This window comes from Vipera berus (assembly GCF_964194415.1).
Source record: "Vipera berus genome assembly, chromosome: 10".
NCBI classification, from domain to species: domain Eukaryota; kingdom Metazoa; phylum Chordata; class Lepidosauria; order Squamata; family Viperidae; genus Vipera; species Vipera berus.
In genome coordinates this window covers 15,633,681-15,653,494 of record NC_138213.1, presented here as the reverse complement: position 1 = coordinate 15,653,494, position 19,814 = coordinate 15,633,681, and the positions used below count along the sequence as shown (strand labels likewise).

Here is a 19,814-nt window from a genome sequence, read left to right as displayed (position 1 = left end):
TTGGGTAAAAATTGCTGCAAGGAAACTCACTGTGTCGGACAACAGTGCAAAAAAAAACGTTGCCATCTAACCAACAGAAAAACCGGAGCAAGTTTAATTAGTTGTATTTCTTACCTGATCACCAGGGTGCAAGGTGAATTTTGCATTTTGTAAATAAGGGGTGATTTTTGTGCTTGCAATTCAAGAGCACTTTCTCAGGTGTCTACTCAACCGTCAGCAAAATGGTATTTCTTTCATTTTGGCACCAAAAGGTTAAATGAGGTTTTCTCTGATATGTCAGCAGCCTGGTGGAACAGCTCCCCACCCCTCCCACCCCCGTCCCCAAAGATAAGGACCACCCTATCCCTGCTGGTTTTCTGAAAAAAACCTTTCCCACTAGGCACCAGGGCCAGGATTTTAATGGGGCTCTTGGTGTGGTGTGGTTATGAATGAATCTAGTGTGGAAAGTTCTTAAGAGGCTACCTAGTTTTTTTACCCTCTGTATATCTGAGTTTTGTTTTTAAGCTCTGTTCGCTGCCCAGAGATTCTCGGGTGGCTGCGTGGATATATAAATTCACTTAATAAGTAAGTAGATACATAATAAGTAAGTCACTATGTGTATGGGAATGATCCTGGGAGACAGGAGGAATTGCTCCAGAGTAGACAATGGTCAGGTGAATCAGCAGAAGGAATGGCAAACATCTCAGGAGAAACTCTCCCAAATTTCTTGGACTGTAAAGGGAAGGGAATAAAGATGTACCTCCAGACTTGCAAAATTCTGTTACTATATCCCCCAAAGGTGCTTTTTCAGGAGGCAACTGGACTTTCTTTTTTTTCTTTGAAGAGCTTTCACTTCTCATCCAAGAAGCTTCTTCAGCTCCGGCTGAATGGTGGGGAATGGAAGGATTTATACTTCTTGCAGACAGCTGGCCATTTGCATTCTTTTAGAGAGTCGTGAAACGTCTTCAAAGAAAAACAAGAAAGTCCAGTTGTCTCCTAAATAAACACCTTTGGGACAACCAGGCCTGAGAATCTATCTCCATAGACATTTAACCTTGCTGTAGATTTAAGGCTAGTACTTCCAGAGTTTCAGGGATGTCTAGCGTTGCGCCTTTCCAAAAGCATCATTTTGACCACACAAAGACCTGAGACACCAGCCCTGGTCTAATAAACCAGGAAGCTCCTTCTCATTCACCAGCTGTTCTACATCTAGAAAGAGTACAGAGAAGAGCAACAAAGATGATTGGGGGACTGGAGGCTAAAACATATAGGGAACGGTTGCTGGAATTGGGTATGTGTAGTTTAACGAAGAGAAGGGTGAGGGGTGACATGATAGCAGTGTTCCAATATCTCAGGGGCTGCCACAAAGAAGAGGGAGTCAAGCTATTCTCCAAAGCACCTGAAGGCAAGGTAAGAAGTAACGGATGGAAACTAACCAGAGAGAAGCAAGCTAGAACTCAGGAGAAATTTCCTGACAGTTAGAATAATTAACCAGTGGAACAACCTGCCTCCAGAAGTGGTGAATGCTCCAACACTGGAAGTTTTTAAGAAGAGACTGGCCAGCCATTTGCCTGAAATGGCATAGGGTTTCCTGCCTGAGCAGGGGGTTGGACTAGATGACCTCCAAGGTCCCTTCCAACTTATTATTATCTCAAAAAATGTTTACAGAACACAAAAGGGCTTTTTTCTGACAGACGGCAGCAGCTGCTATTCCATTAAGGACAAACAGGTCACAGTACAAGAAGACAGGCCGAAGCTTCAACCTGGCTCAGTGAAAATAAAAGAGGTGGCACTGGATCAAACCTTACACTGATTCGTTTACCAGTTATACCAGGCAATCATCATAGGGCTGGGTGGGACCTTGGACGTCTTCTAGCCCAAGGAAGAAATCCTTATTTCATTCTGGGCAAATGGTTGTCCAATCTTTTCCTGAAAACCTCCAGTGATGGAGCACCCAACAACTGATATATTTACATCTATTTCCAAACTCTTTATTTTGCATGTTGTGGACTAAACATGTGTGAATATTTGTATTATTGCAAACGCTTCCGTCTACTGAAGACAATTTGTCCCAAGAATTTAAAATGTTCTAGTGATCCTAAACTGTATGATAAAATATTTATTGCATCTTCTTTCATATTTGACTAAAAACCTTCTGCCTTGAGGTCGTCTTGTTTGCATGTGGAACAGCTCTTCATAAATTTCTAAAGAAGTTATTTGAAGTGGAGACCTTCTATACTGAAATGACCTCTGAAGGACTGATGCTTCTGTGAGCATTTTGGGGTTCAAAATTATCCTTGGCCAAGGATAGCTTTGTCCATGTTATATTTTTCAAAGGTTTGGAGGGGGGAGGGGGTTCCCCACAAAAAAAATGCAAGGTTTTTATTAACGTAATTACATCACACGGAAGGGAAAGGAAGAGAGAGAAAAAAATCAACTTTATTTGAAACACGAGGAGTGTGCGTTCTTTCGATAAAACCCTGACTCAAAAAGGGAGGAAGTGGTTTCATTCCACTATGCAAACTGGATGTAAGAAGAGACAGACTTTCCTACAGGTCAAAGGTTAGAGTTGAGCAGAGACGAATAAATTTGAATGTTTCAGTCTAGAATCGGAATGATCTCCCATGCTATTTACATGATAATAGTCCTAAGCGATTTACTGAATAAGTGTAAAATGTAGGTGTAAACAAGGGTAGATGTGCGTTTGTGTATAGACATATAAATGTGCATACATGCTCACACAAATATATACATATACATAGAGAAAGAAAAGCAGTTCTCGACTTACAAACATTTGCTTAGCAATCATTTGAAGTTACCACGGCACTGAAAAAGTGTCAAAAAAGTTAAGTGGTACAAAATTCAGGAGTAAAGAAAACTTCTTTGGGCAGCAGTTATTTATCAAATTTTATCAAATTTCTACACTTTTCATCTCAACCAACATGACTCTGGGCAGTTTAAAACCATCCTAAAATAATATAAATAATAATTTAAAGTAAAAAAAAAGTCTGGAGAGTGGACGTGACAACACCCCAGACAGTGGAACAAGAAGAGGAAGAATTTGAAAAGATAACAAAATACAAAGACCTGCAAACAGAAGTAGAACAACTGTGGCAAAAGAAAGCAAAGATGGTACCAATAGTAATAGGTGCTTTGGATGCAATGCCAAAACATCTGGACCACCACTTGCATACCATTGGCATTGACAAATTCACCATCAGTCAATTGCAAAAGGCAACTTTACTTGGAAAAATTTAAAACTTGTAACCACACCTATAACACCATGAAACAACATCTGCCTATCCCAGGTCCTTGAGAAGGGCTTGATATGGACAAATCCAATCTAAACATCTGGCTGACTGTGAAACAAGCCATAATAATAATAATTAATAATTTAATATTCAAATAGGTAAAATATTTAAGTTATACCTTGATATTAAAACATAATTACATGATTTAATATTTTTGAGTAACATAAATATAATTTAATAATAAAATAATTAGCTGCAGACTTCACGAGCAAACAGTGTAACAATGGTCACGGGCTTATCGACTACTTTTAGAAATAACGGAACAAACTTACGAAAAGCAAAGGTAAGGAATAATATAGAAGCCTTAGGGCTATATTTTGTTTACGGATCTTTGTAAAATGCCAGTCATCTAGAAAATCACTTTGTCCCCCTCTCTTTACCAAGAGATAAGTATATTCAAGACTACCTCTGTCTGGTCAAGTTTATAGGGAAGGAGAGATAGCAATGGAAATTTAAGATATGCATGTAAATGTATCTTGCTATGAGTTAAAAGAAGGCACAATTAATTCTGGCTTTGTACTCTGATCCTGTTCAGCTCTTGCTTTTTCACCAATAGAAGAGAATATCGTAGCTCAAGGTCCTTGGTGCTCTCTGAGCATGACTGTTTTCATGCAGATATTTTGGGTCTAGTTGGGTAATGAAACATCTGCCAGAAACAACCAAGTTCAGAGATCACCAAGGAGTCTTATGTTTTTAAAATGGTACCCCCAAATACCTTTATAAGAGGGCCGATTCCAGAAATGTCTTCATACTCACGGGCTAATACAATAGCTTCCATTACTACTACTACTACCACTATCAAACTATTGACTTGAGCACTTACGTAAAAGGCAAAGTAGATAGATAACAGTTGACGGGTTCATTAAATCTTTGTTTGTAGAAGAACATTGGCTCAACTTTCAGCGACTACAGTAACAAGGAGAAGGGAAAGAAGGAAAGGGAAAAAGCTGACTCAAGTTAAAGCCGAAGAACTGACATTAAGATTATAAATGGGAAGATGGAGCAGGTGTTCAAATTAGTCTCTACCCATTTTTCCCCCTCCTTTATATCAAATTTAGGGAAAGTCTAACTAAGTACCTTCCCCAGGGTCAATACCAATGGCAGCAATATTTAAACACTGTTGAATAAATAAAACAGACATCAACTGAAACAAAGAAAGTCTGGTTCCATATTTCAGAAAATGCAAAAGACAGCTGGGTTGTGTTTTTTTTCAATCTCTTTCCATCCATTCACCAAATACAGGTATAAAACGGAATCCAAACAAGAACAATGGGATTTTGTTTTTGCTTTTTTGGTGTTTATTTTTTTTTTTGGGGGGGGGAGTCAACATGACCAGTATTTTCACCAACCAGCCTTGGATATGGGAAAAAATTATAAAAGCCATTGTTTCCTTTGCAAATTTGCCTCACTGACCCTAAACAGTGGAAACAATAGCTTCATTCTTGCTTCACCTCGCTCGGCATTCCGTTTCGTGTAGCTGAAAACACAGCTGGTACCTTAGTACACGGGTGTCAAAACTCGCTGCGTCACGTGACGTGCCACGACTTGTAGCCTTGGTGGAGCAGTGGGCTAATGCCTCCTTAAGTAACACCAGCTGCCTGCAATTAGTGCAGGTTCGAGTCCCACCAGGCTCAAGGTTGACTCAGCCTTCCATCCTTCCGAGGTAGGTAAAATGAGGACCCAGATTGTTGGGGGCAATTAAGCTGACTTTGTAATAATGCCGCTTTGGGGGGGGGGGCGAAAGCCCTAATAAGCAGGCATATACATAGAATGAAGGCTACTGCTAAGCTTGTAAGCCGCCCTGAGTCTTCGGAGAAGGGCGGGATATAAATGGAATTAAAATAAAAATAAATAAATAAAATATCACGACTTTTTTTTTTTGCTGGAGCTCAGGCCGGCAGTTTCACACCCCTGCCTTAGTACATGAATCTAGGGAGGCGGGGGGGGGGACTTTTAAGTTATGGGTATCAGCTTCATTATTTTTGCATGCCTTCCCATAAAACTGGGGACTGGGGAGATATGATAGCAGTCTTCCAGTATTTGAGGGGCTGCCACAAAGAAGAGGGGAGGGGGGGTCAACCTAGTCTGCAAAGCACCTGAAAGGCAGGACGAGAATGGAAACTAATCAAGGAGAGAAGCAACTCCCCCCAAAAAAAATAAGGAAAAATTTCCTGACCGTGAGAACAATCAATCAGCAGAATGGCTTCCCTCCAGAAATTGTGGGTGCTCCAACACTGGAGGTTTTTAAGAAGAGACTGGACAGCCACTTGTCCAGAACGGTCTAGGGCAGACATGTCAAACACAAGGCCCGGGGCCCAGATCCGGCCCGCAAAGTGGTTTCATGTGGCCCGCAAAGCCATCCTGGAAACAGTGAGGGAACGGCCCCCACTGCCTTGGCCCTGGCCCAGAGACCCTCCTTCTGCCAGAGACCCTCAGATCTGTCCCACTCCTGCCCAGGCCCCCATAGGCACCCTTGATGCCAACGACGTAGAGCTGGCCACGCCCACCCAGCAGGCCATACGCACTCTAGCCACGCCCACCCAGTAGGCCACGCCCACCCAGGCCATACCCACCCGGCCCCCTGAGGGCAACCGCAATGCTGATGCGGCCCTCAATGAAATTGAGTTTGACGCCCCTGGTCTAGGGTTTCCTCCTTGAGCAAGGGGTTGGACTAGAGCAGGGCTTTTCAACCTTTTCACCAATTGTACCACTTTAAGGATATGGCAACATCCAAGCACCACCAATCGCCTAGCAAGGTGTCAAAAACTTGATGACCAAAAAAAAAAAAAAGGAAAAAAGTGATGAAGTACCGGTAGTCCTCGACTTACAACAGTTCACTTAGTGACTGTTTGAAGCTACAATGGCACTAAAAAAGTGCCCCCCAAGCCACAGCCGAGCAGGACACCTGCCTGTCCATCCGGCGGTGCTCTTCCTCTTGTCCGAGGTTTTCATTGTTGTGAGCATTTCTGTTGAGGATTGGCAGCAGGTGTGGGGTGGGGGGTGTTTGGTTTTTATTCCCCCACCCCCATCTGCTGGGTGGTCACAGCAGGTTTTGGTCACTTCACATGACCCTGGGACACTGTGACCATCATAAATATGAATCAGTTGCCAAGCATCTGGAGAAGGGCGGTATATAAGAACAAATAAATAAAATAAAATAAAAATAAATAAAATAAATCACAAGACCCTGGAGATGCTGCAACATTCCAGCTGATCGGTGCTTCTTCTGGGCTCAGCAAAAGCGCCGGGATCAGCACCGAGCTCCAGCTGGAGCCTGGTGCTGATCCTGGCACTTTTGCTGAGCCCTAACAGCCCTGCAGCTCCAGCCATCTCTCGCTCAGGCTTGCGCGGTGCTGCCACCGATTCAGCTCATTCCCCTCCCCAACTACCACTTTTCTAGTATGGTCGCGTACCACCTGCTAGGTGCCAATGTACCACAGGTGGTACCTGTACCACTGGTTGAAAAGCCTGGACTAGAAGACCTCCAAGGTCCCTTCCAACTCTTATTCCCTCAGATTTGCTGTGTCAGACACTAAAGGCTTCTCTTTCTTAACAGCTGAACAGGGTATTTATAAATATTAGGTTTCTACAACCACCCTGAGAATAAAAACCAGAAAACAGGTCACAAGCAACACAAAGGCAGCACACACAATGTACTCAGTTTTGTGGTTAACAGCTATGATGAGCCAATTTCTAGTCCTTGTGCCGTTCCCCACACTCCATCCTTCAAAATGATCCGGGAGAGACTTCTGCAGTGGGCTTTGGCAAATTGAAATTTAAGCCACTGAGCTAAATTAGATGCTATATTCAGAATTCTGCAGGTTAAACACTGGACATTTCACTGAAAATCAAAAGGATATCAGATGTTTAAAAGAGCAGGAAAGTGCTGCTAAGGTTCACAACATAATGCTTCATCTCTACTCTTGTTCTCAAATTCTTGAAGCTTGCGGGCATTGTTGTTGTTGTTGTTAGCTGCGAAGTCGTGTCCGACCCATCGCGACCCTATGGACAACATTCCTCCAGGCCTTTCTGTCCTCTACCATCTTCTGGAGTCCATTTAAGCTCACGCCTACTGCTTCAGTGACTCCATCCAGCCACCTCATTCTCTGTCGTCCCCTTCTTCTATTGCCCTCGATCTTTCCCAGCATTAGGCTCTTCTCCAGCGAGTCCTTCCTTCTCATTAGGTGGCCAAAGTACTTGAGTTTTAGCTTCAGGATCTGGCCTTCTAAAGAGCAGTCAGGATTGATCTCCTCTAGGACTGACCGGTTTGATCGCCTTGCAGTCCAAGGGACTCGCAGGAGTCTTCTCCAGCACCATAGTTCAAAGGCCTCAATTCTTTGGCGCTCAGCCTTTCTTATGGTCCAACTTTCACTGCCATACATTGCAACTGGGAAGACCATAGCCTTGACTATACGCACTTTTGTTGACAGGGTGATGTCTCTGCTTTTTAGTGTGCTGTCTAGATTTGTCATGGCTTTCCTCCCCAGGAGCAAGCGTCTTTTAATTTCTTGGCTACAGTCCCCATCTGCAGTGATCTTGGAGCCCAGGAAAATAAAATCTGTCACTACCTCCATTTCTTCCCCATCTATTTGCCAGGAATTGAGAGGGCCAGATGCCATGATCTTGGTTTTCTTAATGTTAAGTTTCAACCCAAGTTTTGCACTCTCCTTCTTCACCCGCAACAAGAGGCTCTTTAGTTCTTCTTCACTTTCTGCCATTAGAGTGGTATCATCTGCGTATCTTAGGTTGTTGATATTTCTTCCGGCAATCTTAATTCCAACTTTTGATTCATCTAGCCCTGCCTTTCTCATGATGTGCTCTGCATATAAGTTAAATAGGCAGGGCGACAGTATACAGCCTTGCCGGACTCCTTTCCCAATTTTGAACCAATCAGTGGTTCCGTGTCCAGTTCTCACTGTTGCTTCTTGGCCCGCATATAGGTTTCTCAAGAGACAAATAAGATGGTCTGGTACTCCCATCTCTTTAAGAACTTGCCACAGTTTGTTATGATCCACACAATCAAAGGCTTTAGCATAGTCAATGAAGCAGAAGTAGATGTTTTTCTGGAACTCCCTAGCTTTCTCCATGATCCAGCGTATGTTGGCAATTTGATCTCTAGTTCCTCTGCCTCTTCGAAATCCTGCCTGTACTTCTGGTAGTTCTCGATCCACATACTGCTGAAGTCTAGCTTGTAGGATTTTAAGCATGACTTTACTAGCATGAGAAATGAGTGCAATGGTGCGATAGTTTGAACATTCTTTGGCACTGCCTTTCTTTGGAATTGGAATGTAAACTGATCTTTTCCAATCCTGTGGCCACTGTTGAGTTTTCCAAATTTGCTGGCAAATTGAGTGTAGCACTTTTACTGCACTGTCTTTTAAGATTTTGAATAGCTCAGCTGGAATACTGTCACCTCCACTAGCTTTGTTGTTGCTCAGCTTTTCTAAGGCCCACTTCACTTCACATTCTAGGATGTCTGGCTCGAGGTCAGTGACCACCTCATTGTGATTATCAGGGACATTAAGCTCATTCTTGTATAGTTCTTCTGTGTAATTTTGCCACCTCTTCTTAATCTCTTCTGCCTCTGTTAGGTCCCTGCCATTTTGGTCCTTTATCATGCCCATTTTTGCATTAAACGTTCCCTTCATCTCTCCAATTTTCTTGAAAAGATCTCTGGTCCTCCCTATTCTATTGTTTTCTTCTATTTCTTTGCACTGTTCATTTAAGAAGGCATTCTTATCTCTTCTAGCTATTCTCTGGAATTCTGCATTCAATTGGGCATATCTATGTTTTTCTCCCTTGCCTTTCGCTTCCCTCCTTTCCTTAGCTATTTGCAAAGCTTCCTCAGACAGCCATTTTGCTTTCTTGCATTTCTTTTTCTTTGGGATGGTTTTGGTTGCTACCTGTTGTACGATGTCGCGAACCTCTGTCCATAGTTCTTCAGGCACTCTGTCTATCAGATCTAATTCCTTAAATCTATTTGTCACCTCTACTGTATATTCAACAGGGATATGATTTAATTCATACCTGACTGGCCTAGTGCTTTTCCCTACTTTCTTCAGTTTAAGCTTAAACTTTGCAAGGAGAAGCTCATGGTCTGAGCCACAGTCAGCTCCTGGTCTTGTTTTTACTGACTGTATAGAGCTTCTCCATCTTTGGCTGCAGAGCATATAGTCAATCTGATTTCTGTGATGACCGTCTGGTGATGTCCATGTGTAGAGCCGTCTCTTGGGTTGTTGGAAAAGAGTGTTTGCTATGACCATCGTATTCTCTTGACAAAATTCTATCAGCCTGTGCCCTGCTTCATTTTGTACTCCAAGGCCAAACTTGCCTGTTATTCCGGTTATCTTTTGGCTTCCTACTTTAGCATTCCAATCCCCCATGATGATAAGGACATCATTTTTTGGTGTTAGTTCTATAAGGTGCTGTAGGGCTTCATAGAACCGGTCAATTTCATCCTCTTCAGCACTGGTGGTTGGGGCATAGACTTGGACTACTGTGATATTGAATGGTTTGCCTTGGATTCGAACTGAGATCATTCTGTCATTTTGAGGATTGTATCCCAGTATTGATTTTCCTACTTTTTTATTGACTATGAAGGCTACTCCATTTCTTCTGAGGGATTCTTGTCCGCAGTAGTATACCTGATGGTCATCTGAATTAAACTCACCCATTCCTGTCCATTTTAGTTCGCTGATACCTAAGATGTCGATGTTCAGTCTTGTCATCTCTTTTTTGACCACGTCCAGCTTTCCTTGATTCATGGATCTTACATTCCAGGTTCCTATGGAGAAAAAATCTTTACAGCATCGGACTTTCCTTTCACCACCAGACATATCCACAGCTGAGCGTCCTTTCGGCTTTGGCCCAGTCGCTTCATTCTTTCTGGCGCTACTAGTACTAGCCCTCTGCTCTTCCCCAGTAGCATATTGGACGCCTTCCGACCTGAGGGTCTCATCTTCCAGCGTCATATCGTTTTGCCTTTTGGTACTGTCCATAGGGTTTTCGGGCATAGAGCAGGAAAAATGGCATTTCTCATTCACTTTTTAGCTTAGTTTAACTTAGTAGCTTTAGTTTTCAAAGTTCAGACCCCACCCCAATTTTTCCTATGTGTTTGAATGTATAAATCTGCCATTAGTCTTTTCTGATTCTCTGTCCATTTATGCAGATGTAAATACAGATCAATTTCCTTTTTGTTTTTCCTATTATGGATATATTCCATCTATAATCTATATCTGAACTCTTCTTCCCTCTCCTTCCCTTCTTCTTTCTTCCTTCTTCCCCCTCTCCTTCCCTCTTTTCCTTCCTTCCTTCCTTTCGATGGCCTATGAAATAAAACTGAGGGGAAAAAATCTACAATTCATACAGTATACGATGAAGAAATTAGAGGTTTTATTTATTTATTATTAATTCGGTTTATATACCGCCCTATTCCCAAAGGACTCAGGGCGGTTTACAAGGCAAAATTTAAAAACAATACAATATAAAATTAAAATAAAATTAAATTAAGTCTAGTCGCAAAAAATTAAAATCACAATTTAAAAACATTAAACCCCTCAGTCCAGACCAGATAGCTCAAAGAGCCAGGTTTTTAGGTCCCGGCGAAATGAACGAAGGTCGGGGGCAGTCCGGAGTTCCGTTGGCAGTTGATTCCATAGGGCAGGCGCGCCCACAGAGAACGCCCTCCCCCTGGGGATCGCCCGTCGGCAATCCTTGACCGGCGGTACCCTGAGGAGGCCCTCCCTGTGGGAGCGCACAGGACGATGGGGAATTGACGCTGGCAGCAGGTGCTCCCTTAGATAATCCGGGCCCATGCCATTTAGGGCTTTATAGGTCATCACCAGCACCTTTTATGCATGCTGCATGAAAAAGAGTGCTAGAAGGTGTATCTTTTAGATTGCTCCATCATCATTATGCCACTCTTTTCTTTTCGTCCTCTGATTTTCAACAGGTTAAACCTCCTTCCGGAGGATGGCTTCTAAACTGGAGAGGTGCACAAGGGGAGATAAATTGGTAAAAATAGGCAGTCAGGTGATGGTGGAAGAGCACTTGTGACTTCCTTTGTCATGCAGTCCAATTATGCAAATGTTCACCTGTGTTTCCATGTAGGTGAAAGTTAACTAATTTTAGTTTCTCACTTGGGTGTAGGAGAGAAAATAAAGGGTCGGTCACAAGTCCAAGTGACATTTTTCTCCCAAGGGGCAAGAACAAAGTAAGATTTGCCAAAATGAAAATAGCTGAAGATATTGTGGCTATTAATGGAGATTTAAACATACAAAGAACACTGCTGGAATTGGGCATGTCTAGTTTAATGAAAAGGAGGACTAGCCGTGACATGATAGCAGTCTTCCGATATCCAAGGGGCTGCCACAAAGAAGAGGGAGTCAAGCTATTCTCCAAAGCACCTGAAAGCAGGACAAGAAGCAACGGATAGAAACTAATCAAGGAGAAAAGCAACCTGGAACTAAGGAGAAATTTCCTGACGGTGAGAACAATTAACCATGGAACAATTTGCCTCTAGAAATTGTGGGTGTTCCAACACTGGAGGTCTTTAAGAAGAGATTGGGCAACCATACAAAATAATAGCAATAGCACTTAGACTTATATACCGCTTCACAGTACTTTACAACCCCCTTAAGCGGTTTACAAAGTCAGCATATTGTCCTCGACGATCTGGGTGCTCATTTTACTGACTTTGGAAGGTCAAACTTGAGCAGGTGAGAATCGAACTGCTGGCAGTCGGCAAAATTAGCCTGCAGTACTGCCTTCTAACCACTGTGCCACCACAGCTCATAAATAAAACTTGGGAAGTGCCATGAATGGATAGAGAAGCTACAGTTGGGGAATATCTGATAAACAGGAGGGGCATAACCCCCAAATATGAACCAAACTATGAATAGGCTATCCAAGGTGGGTGTTTCATGCTTCCTTAAATTCACCATCACAGCTTGACAAAGAGGACTCCACACACAAGTTATGAACTGTTAGGAGAATCAACTTGCGGGCTGGGGAATTCAGGGAACTGAAGTACTCTCCCCCCATGTTAAAGCTTTGAAGGATGAGAAACACTAGGCTTATGTATAATAAATATTCCCTAAAGTCAGGTCTAAACAAAGGGCACCAACGTAAGGGGACTCCTACCAGAATTCAGAAAATGCATCTGAATTTGCTCTTTGTAATTTTACAATGTGGCCCAGACAACAGCAAATACTTAGTTACGTTTGCGGGCCACTGCAGGGCTGCTATGTGGAGAAAAGAGGAAATGGATGCTTTGTGCTGTGTTAGCACACAACATTAACTTTTGCAGAGAGACAGACTATATTTAAACTGCCCCACCCAAGGAGCACACAGCAAAGTACACATCTGGAGCAACAGCTGTTTACATGGCTTATTTCCAAAGAGATTAAACCAAAAACAAAAACAAAAACAAGATGGGTGGGGACCCTCTGGACCCCCACTGTCAGGAAGTTAGCTTTAAGCAATGAATGACACAGAGTAATTGAGAGGAGGGGGGGAAATGCCAGCCTTGCTTTTAGGAACAGGAGACCTTGCGATTCTCTTTGAAATTGCTTTTAGACCAGCATGTTTGGCTGCATAAAATGCAGCGTTGGGAATGCAGCCTCTCGCATCTTGGCGGACTAGTTTGATTAACTAGAAAGTCCGCCCTATGCTGCATTTTATGCAGCCAAACATGCTGGTGGTGGTCTAAAAGCAATTTCGAAGAGAATGGCAACTCTTTTTTTTTTTAATAGTGCAAGAGATAAAATCACTTTTGCAGCCTTCTTCACCAAAGAGGAAGTGCCAGTGAATCTAATAAGGGCAAGTTTGCTGTGTCATGATTCACTCATGAAGGCAGAAGTGACTGTTCAGTGATAGTGCAGGAAAATCAACAGCTTTCTCCCTCTCGGGAACCAGCAATTGGAGAGAGAATCTGAAATTGTATCTTGCTATGATTTTAGTGGGGAGAGATAAGGAGCACCAAAGATTGCCTTCTGCTGAAAGCCCTGCCGTGGACTTCACAACAAGTCAATCAATCAGAATACAGCTGGAAGGGACCTTGGAGGTCTTCTAATCCAGCCCCCTGTTCAAGCAGGAGAACCTATACCATCTCTGACAGCTGATTGTCCAGTCTCTTCTTGAAGATTTCCAGTGATGGAGCGCCCACGATTTCTGAAGGCAAAGCTGTTCCACTGGTTGATTGTCCTCACCGTCAGGAAGTTTCTCCTTAATTCCAGGTTGCTTCTCTCTTTGATCAGTTTCCAACCGTTGTTTGTCGTCCTTCCCTCTGGTGCTCTGGTGAACAACCTGGCCCCCTTTGTCTTGTGGCAGCCCCTCAGATACCGGAACATTGCTATCATGTCTCCCCTATATTCTTCTTTTCTTTAGACTAGCGGCTAGCCAAACCCAAGTTCTGCAGCCGTTCCTTCTTATGTTTTGGTCTCCAGGCCTTTGAACATCTTAGTTGCTTTTCTCTGAATTTTTTTCCAAACTTTCAACATCTTTTTTGTGATATGGTGAACAAAATTGACGATAATAATAATATTCCCTATAATAACAACCCTATTATGGAAGGTCTTCTAGTCCAAACCCACTGCTTGAGCAGGAGACTCTATACCATTCCAGACAAATGGCTATCCAGTCTCTTTTTGAAAACCTCCAGTGATGGAGCATCCGCCACTTCCAGAGGTATGCTGTTCCACTGATTAACTGTTCTCCCTGTCAGGAAATGTCTCCTTAGTTCTAAGTTAGATCTTCCTTTAATGATATTCCCACCTGTTACTTCTTGTCCTGCCGTCAGGTGTTTTGAGAACTGGTTGGTCCCCTCTTCTCTGTAAAAGCCACTCCAGTATTGGGAAGGCTGTCACCCCTAGTCCTTCTGTCATTAGACTAGATGGACCCAGTTCTCTCGATTGTTCCTCATACAGTTTAGCCTCCAGACCCCTTTTCGTCTTTGTTGCTCTTCTCTGTGTTCTTTCTAGGGTCTCAATTCAGGCACTTGGCAAGCGGCATGTATTTACCATGGTTGCAATAACCCAGGGTCATATGGTCACCATTTAAGACCTTCCCAGCTGGCTTCCAACAACCAAAGTCTGAGGCAAGATCAACACCATCTGCCAATGACAGGGAAGATGGGGCGAAGAGCCAAATGTTCTGCCTTACTAGAAGGGCATTCAACAAGTTTCCCTTTCTCTCAGACACAAACAGACCAGCAAGACTTGGAAAACTTAAAAGCAATATTCCAGTGTTAAATAATTTGCTCGTTTGGTGAAGATGTATCCAAGCAGGACCATCGTGTGATGGGATATTTGAAGTTTGAGGGATTGCTCTCTGTCGTGCAATTTTGCCTAAAACACAGCAGCCCAGACCATAGTAAATAACATTTAGCTATTATTTCCCCAGTACAGACCATTTTAAAGACTGCTCCAGAAAAGCTTTCATGAGATCACTTTGTTAGTATAATGAACAAGAAGAGCCAATTCTGCTCATCCCTACTGCCACATCCTGACTCTTGGTCATCTCAGCAGGCTTTAATTGGTTCAGAACTGTCTCACTTTTTGTCCTATGCTGGTAACCTAACAGCTGTGGCTTCTATAAGCATGCAATTTTGGCTTCCTTTGCTTGCCTTTGATCTTCCCTTTTCATGTTTAAAGAAAAGCTCTCTTCATTCCTTCAGACCCAGCGTTACCTGGATCTGGACAGGATCTCTAGCTCCCAAGGTCGCTACTTGGATACTTTGCCACCCCATCTTCTTCTTTCCCTTGTGTTGCCAAAATGGATTAGCTTTGGAGGCCCTGAGCTTTATAGAGATTACTGGAGGATTTCTACTCGTCATCTTTACACTGATGACACAAAGGTTTACTCAGTAGAATTATAAGGGTCTGTGACTTAGTGGTGAGAGTATATTCCTTGCCTTGACAAGTCCCTACACAGGTAATATTGGGTATCTATAAGTGGCATCATTCCAGACATTGAAAAAGCACCAACAGGAGAGAATATTTGTAGAAGTTCAAAGTTGAACTTTGGAGTCCTTGGTGCTTTCTGAACTATTTCCTTGCAGATGTTTCATTATCCAGCTAGATAACATCATCAGTGCTGGTGAGTGTGCGGATTAATAACAACCAAACGATCAATCAGAAAGTAAACCTAATCGAGGAACTACCAAGGAGAAAACCACACTTCCACCCACATTGGCGGGGCAATCTACTGTATATAAACAGAGAGCAAACCCCCACTCCTACTAGTACTGATGATGTTACCTAGTCAGGTAACGAATGTCTGCAAGCAAACAACCAAGCTCAGATAGCACCAAGGGCTTCACCAAGAAAGCAGCAAGTGGAGTTCCCAGATGTTCAGATACCTGTCCTCAGGGGTGTGCAAAATGGTCATTTCCAAAGCATTCCTTGCGCAAATCTTGGTGCACACCCAAAAAGTTTGCAAAGGAACGTCCTAACTTCCTTACCTGATATTTTCCTATCTGCCTCGCTTTTTTGTTACAATCATACAAACCAGCCATGACATGGCAAGACTGTAAGACTGCCTGATAATTCTGCATTTCAAAGGGCTCTGTTGCATCAGCTCCATTAATAACCTGACGTAGATTCAACAAAAGTGCTTACACAGAGAGAGAGAGAAAAATGGGACTGTTAAAAATAGAAGTTACACTTAGAAATTCTGGGCAAATTTATAAGCAGTTTAGATGTAAGTCTTGCACCTAAGACAAAGAGGAAAGGGAACAGCGTACAGCTTCATTCAATAAGCCATAATGTTTTCAAGATACTGGAAAGCAGCAAAATGTATATTTAACTATCCTTAAAGGAAACCAAGCAACTTCTTTTAAAACCAATGAATAATTAACCGTCAACATTTCCTTTTATGATGCAAAATTGAGGATTATATGCACAAGCCCTGCGGCAGTATGTTCAGAATGGATCACCCACAAAAGCTGATTGTCATAAACAGTTGTATTAACTATAACAAGCAATTACATTTTGGCTTGAACAAAAAAGACAAGCTAAAATTTGCACTCAACCAGTTAACAGTCTGCTTTGGGAAAAGAAAAAAAAAGGCATAATCCAACTCTGTATTTGTGGCAGGAAGGCGAAAACCACAAACTGGAATGCACATTTTGCAGAATGCTGGGCATTCTGAACGTCAGTCTTGAAAGAGATCAAACATCTGAAAGAGGTCCAGGATGCAACACCGAGCCTCATTTCTTGGGAGTTAGAAGCAATTAGTTCAACTGGCTATTAAGTAGTAGTGGTTAACTTCAATCACAGATTGGATCATGCTAAAAAAAATCAAATGAAATCAAAAGAAGGACAAGAACATCAAGCAGCAGTAAGCAAGAGTATAAACTAAATGATGATGATAACTTTATTGTCACTTTGAATGTACACCAATCGGCATACATCAAAATGAAATTTCCTTGCATACAGCTCTCAAAGGGTCACCACCTCCGATATATACTCCTTGTTCGGGGCCCGCTCAAATTTCACATTGTCCATTTTAGTCTCTAGGGAGTGAACGATGGCAAAGAGAACAGATGGAAATGGGGCTCCATGTGGATTAGCCCTCAAGTTAGCTTGTATTCTGACAACCTCGCCTTCTTTCCTTTTTCTGATCCTGACTCTTCCACCTTTTCCTTAAAGAGGCCTTGCTTCTTTTCGCCCCTGGAGCATGCTGCCGCCGCCACCAACTCCTCCAAAAGCCTCTTTCCCTTCCTCTGGGCCTGCCGACAGCCTCATCCAGTTCCTTCGCCCCATAAGCTCCAGGTCCTCTCCTCCTCTGGAAACAGCCCTGATTTGCAATAGAATCCATCACTGGGCCAGCAGTCAGATCTTGCTGCTGGCAGAACAAATTCAAACAGCGCCAACGACTTTTAACGGTCTCACCAACAGTTCCTAAACAACTAGAAACTCGCCAGGCCAGCAAAGATTGTCGGTCGTATGTCGTATGTTACCTTAGTTCCACCATGTTGCTCAAACACATTAAAATCTTCCTGATCATGTGGCCTATAGCCCTTACTATCCCTCCCAAAACTATTCGCCTTCAAGAGCCAATGCAGCCGCAGCCATTCCAGGCGCCGCCATCTTAGAACTGTGCTTAGAAATGTGCTTTGTTCTAATAAATTATAACTATAACTTATAATATGTCAAAGAGCTTTAAGGTAGTGATGCTAATAGAGTAGACTAGTGTTTCTCAAAGTTGGCAACTTTAAGCTGGCTGGGGAATTCTGGGAGTCGAAGTCCACCCATTTGAGAAACACTGCAGTGGACCATCAATTTAAGAATAGGTGAAAGTGAAAGAGCATCCATTAAATACAATGCTCATAAAATAAGATTTTGTATCTATTTAAGTTTAATTATTTTACACATGTGCAAAATAAGCATGGGATTTTATACACGTTTACCTGTTACACTTGCCTGCTAAGTTATAAAGCTCTTTCTTTTTCTACTCACACCTGTTCAAAGGTGTGCTGAATTTTTATTAGATCTCCGTGTGATTTTTCTAACAGGCAGTTTCATTCTGATTTGTACAGTGTATGATTTGTAACATGATGCTTTCACTATGAAAACTGCAAATTTTTCAACCACAAAGCTTACTGTAATTAGTTTAAGCTTTTACTCCTATTTACAATTTATCTGAAGTTACCTAACTGTACGCCAACCATTTCGAATATTTACACTGATAAAGTTATGTATGTTAACAATGTAAAACCCGTTTCCCACAAGCATTTTAGAAGAAAAAACCTCAACAATAAAAGTAAAAAAATACACTTCCAAATCAGCAATAAAATGTTTTTATTTTTTGCCACAGAAAATATTTTTAATATAACACACACACACACACACACACACACACACACACACACACATATATATATATATATATATATATATATATATATATATATATATATATATATATATATATATATATATATATATATATATATATATGTTTTCGTAGATTCTCGCGGCCGGCCTGATGATGACGGATGGGATTTCGTCGAAACGTCGCCACAGCTTTCTGAAGATGAAAGGAACGCGGGAAGAAACCCGAGACTCTAGACCTACACACACACACACACACACACACACACACACACACACACACACACACACATATATATATATATATATATATATATATATATATATATATATATATATATATATATATTCAAATGTTAACTATTTAGATTACCTTGCTAGGCCCCAAACATGGGGCAAATCTTTATTTCCTGTTTTCAGCCTATCTTGAAGGCCATCGAACAGGCTGTAGTCACACTGGACAGTTCATATATTTGTGTAAATTACTAAATTACTCCCTTAATTCTTTGTTAGTAATTTACATATATATATATATATATATATATATATATATATATATATATATATATATATATATATGCACACACACACACACACACATACACACACTAGCTTCAAGACCGCTATTTTTAAAGAATGAACGTAAGCCCATTTGCAAAGGGAATTTCATTCTTACTAATACGTTAACACTTTAAAAAAAAAGTTATTTTAAACGCATGAAACCAAGATAACCCTACCTTCCTGCTTGCTCATGAAAAAAATCCTGGTTCAGTGTGAAATGCTCTCTTTGAGATCCACTTAAATTCCAGTCCACTTGAATCAAAAAGAAATATATTCATTTAGAAATGGTAGAGATAGTCCCCGGCTTATGACGGCAATCAAGACTGGAATTGCCACCACTAAGCGAGTCTTAAAGTGCAATTGCTTAGGGACAACAATCCCAGCAGTCTTGGTTGCCATCATAACCCCAAGATACTCTGGTTATTAAGGGAGAAGTGGCAGGAGTCCCAGTCAGGCAGCACAGGGGAGCCGTGGAAGGGTGGAGGAGGCCCTGTGTAGATTGCAGGTGGGTTAGGAGAGGCTGGGGGAGCCCAGAGCAGGACTGTACAAGTGCAGGAAGGCCATGGGACGTTGGGCATGGTGCCACACCAACACAGATAGGATACTAAGTGGACAGCGGAGCGCGAACACAGAAGAGCGGAAGGTACAAGGTCAGGTTGTGACTTTTCCTGCAGGCTTCCCCAAGGACTCCTTATTTCAACCCTGATCTACAAATACTCTCCTTGATTAGTGTGCTTTCAAAATAGTAGCTAAAAAATTAGGTTTCACAGGTAGCCCTTGGCTTATATCCATTCAGTGACCACTCAAAGTTACGGTGATACTGAAAAATGGAATGTATACTATAGCCTATCCTTTAAGTTTGGGCCATTGCAGCACCCCTGCAGTCACATGACCATAAGCTGGACACTCAGGTGTGAAGCTCATCACAGAAAGCCATGGTTACATTCTGAAGCATTTGTGCAAACATGACGAATATCTTATCAATACATCTATATTCTGATCTTATCTTGAGATATTAACCACTGTGCTAGCAATTGTGAAAAGAGAAGTTCTTTCCAGTTCATGTAGTAGATCGACTAAGACACAGATGCTAAATAATGTTTTACATCTACAGCCGCTGATTAATAAT

The 19,814-nt window shown here is 42.0% G+C and overlaps 1 protein-coding gene across 1 annotated transcript in view; it reads right to left on the bottom strand.

The window, feature by feature from the left end:
* Window positions 1-19,814, bottom strand: part of PLCG2 (phospholipase C gamma 2) — a 92,216-nt gene that overhangs the window by 51,794 nt on the left and 20,608 nt on the right. The window lies entirely within an intron of this gene.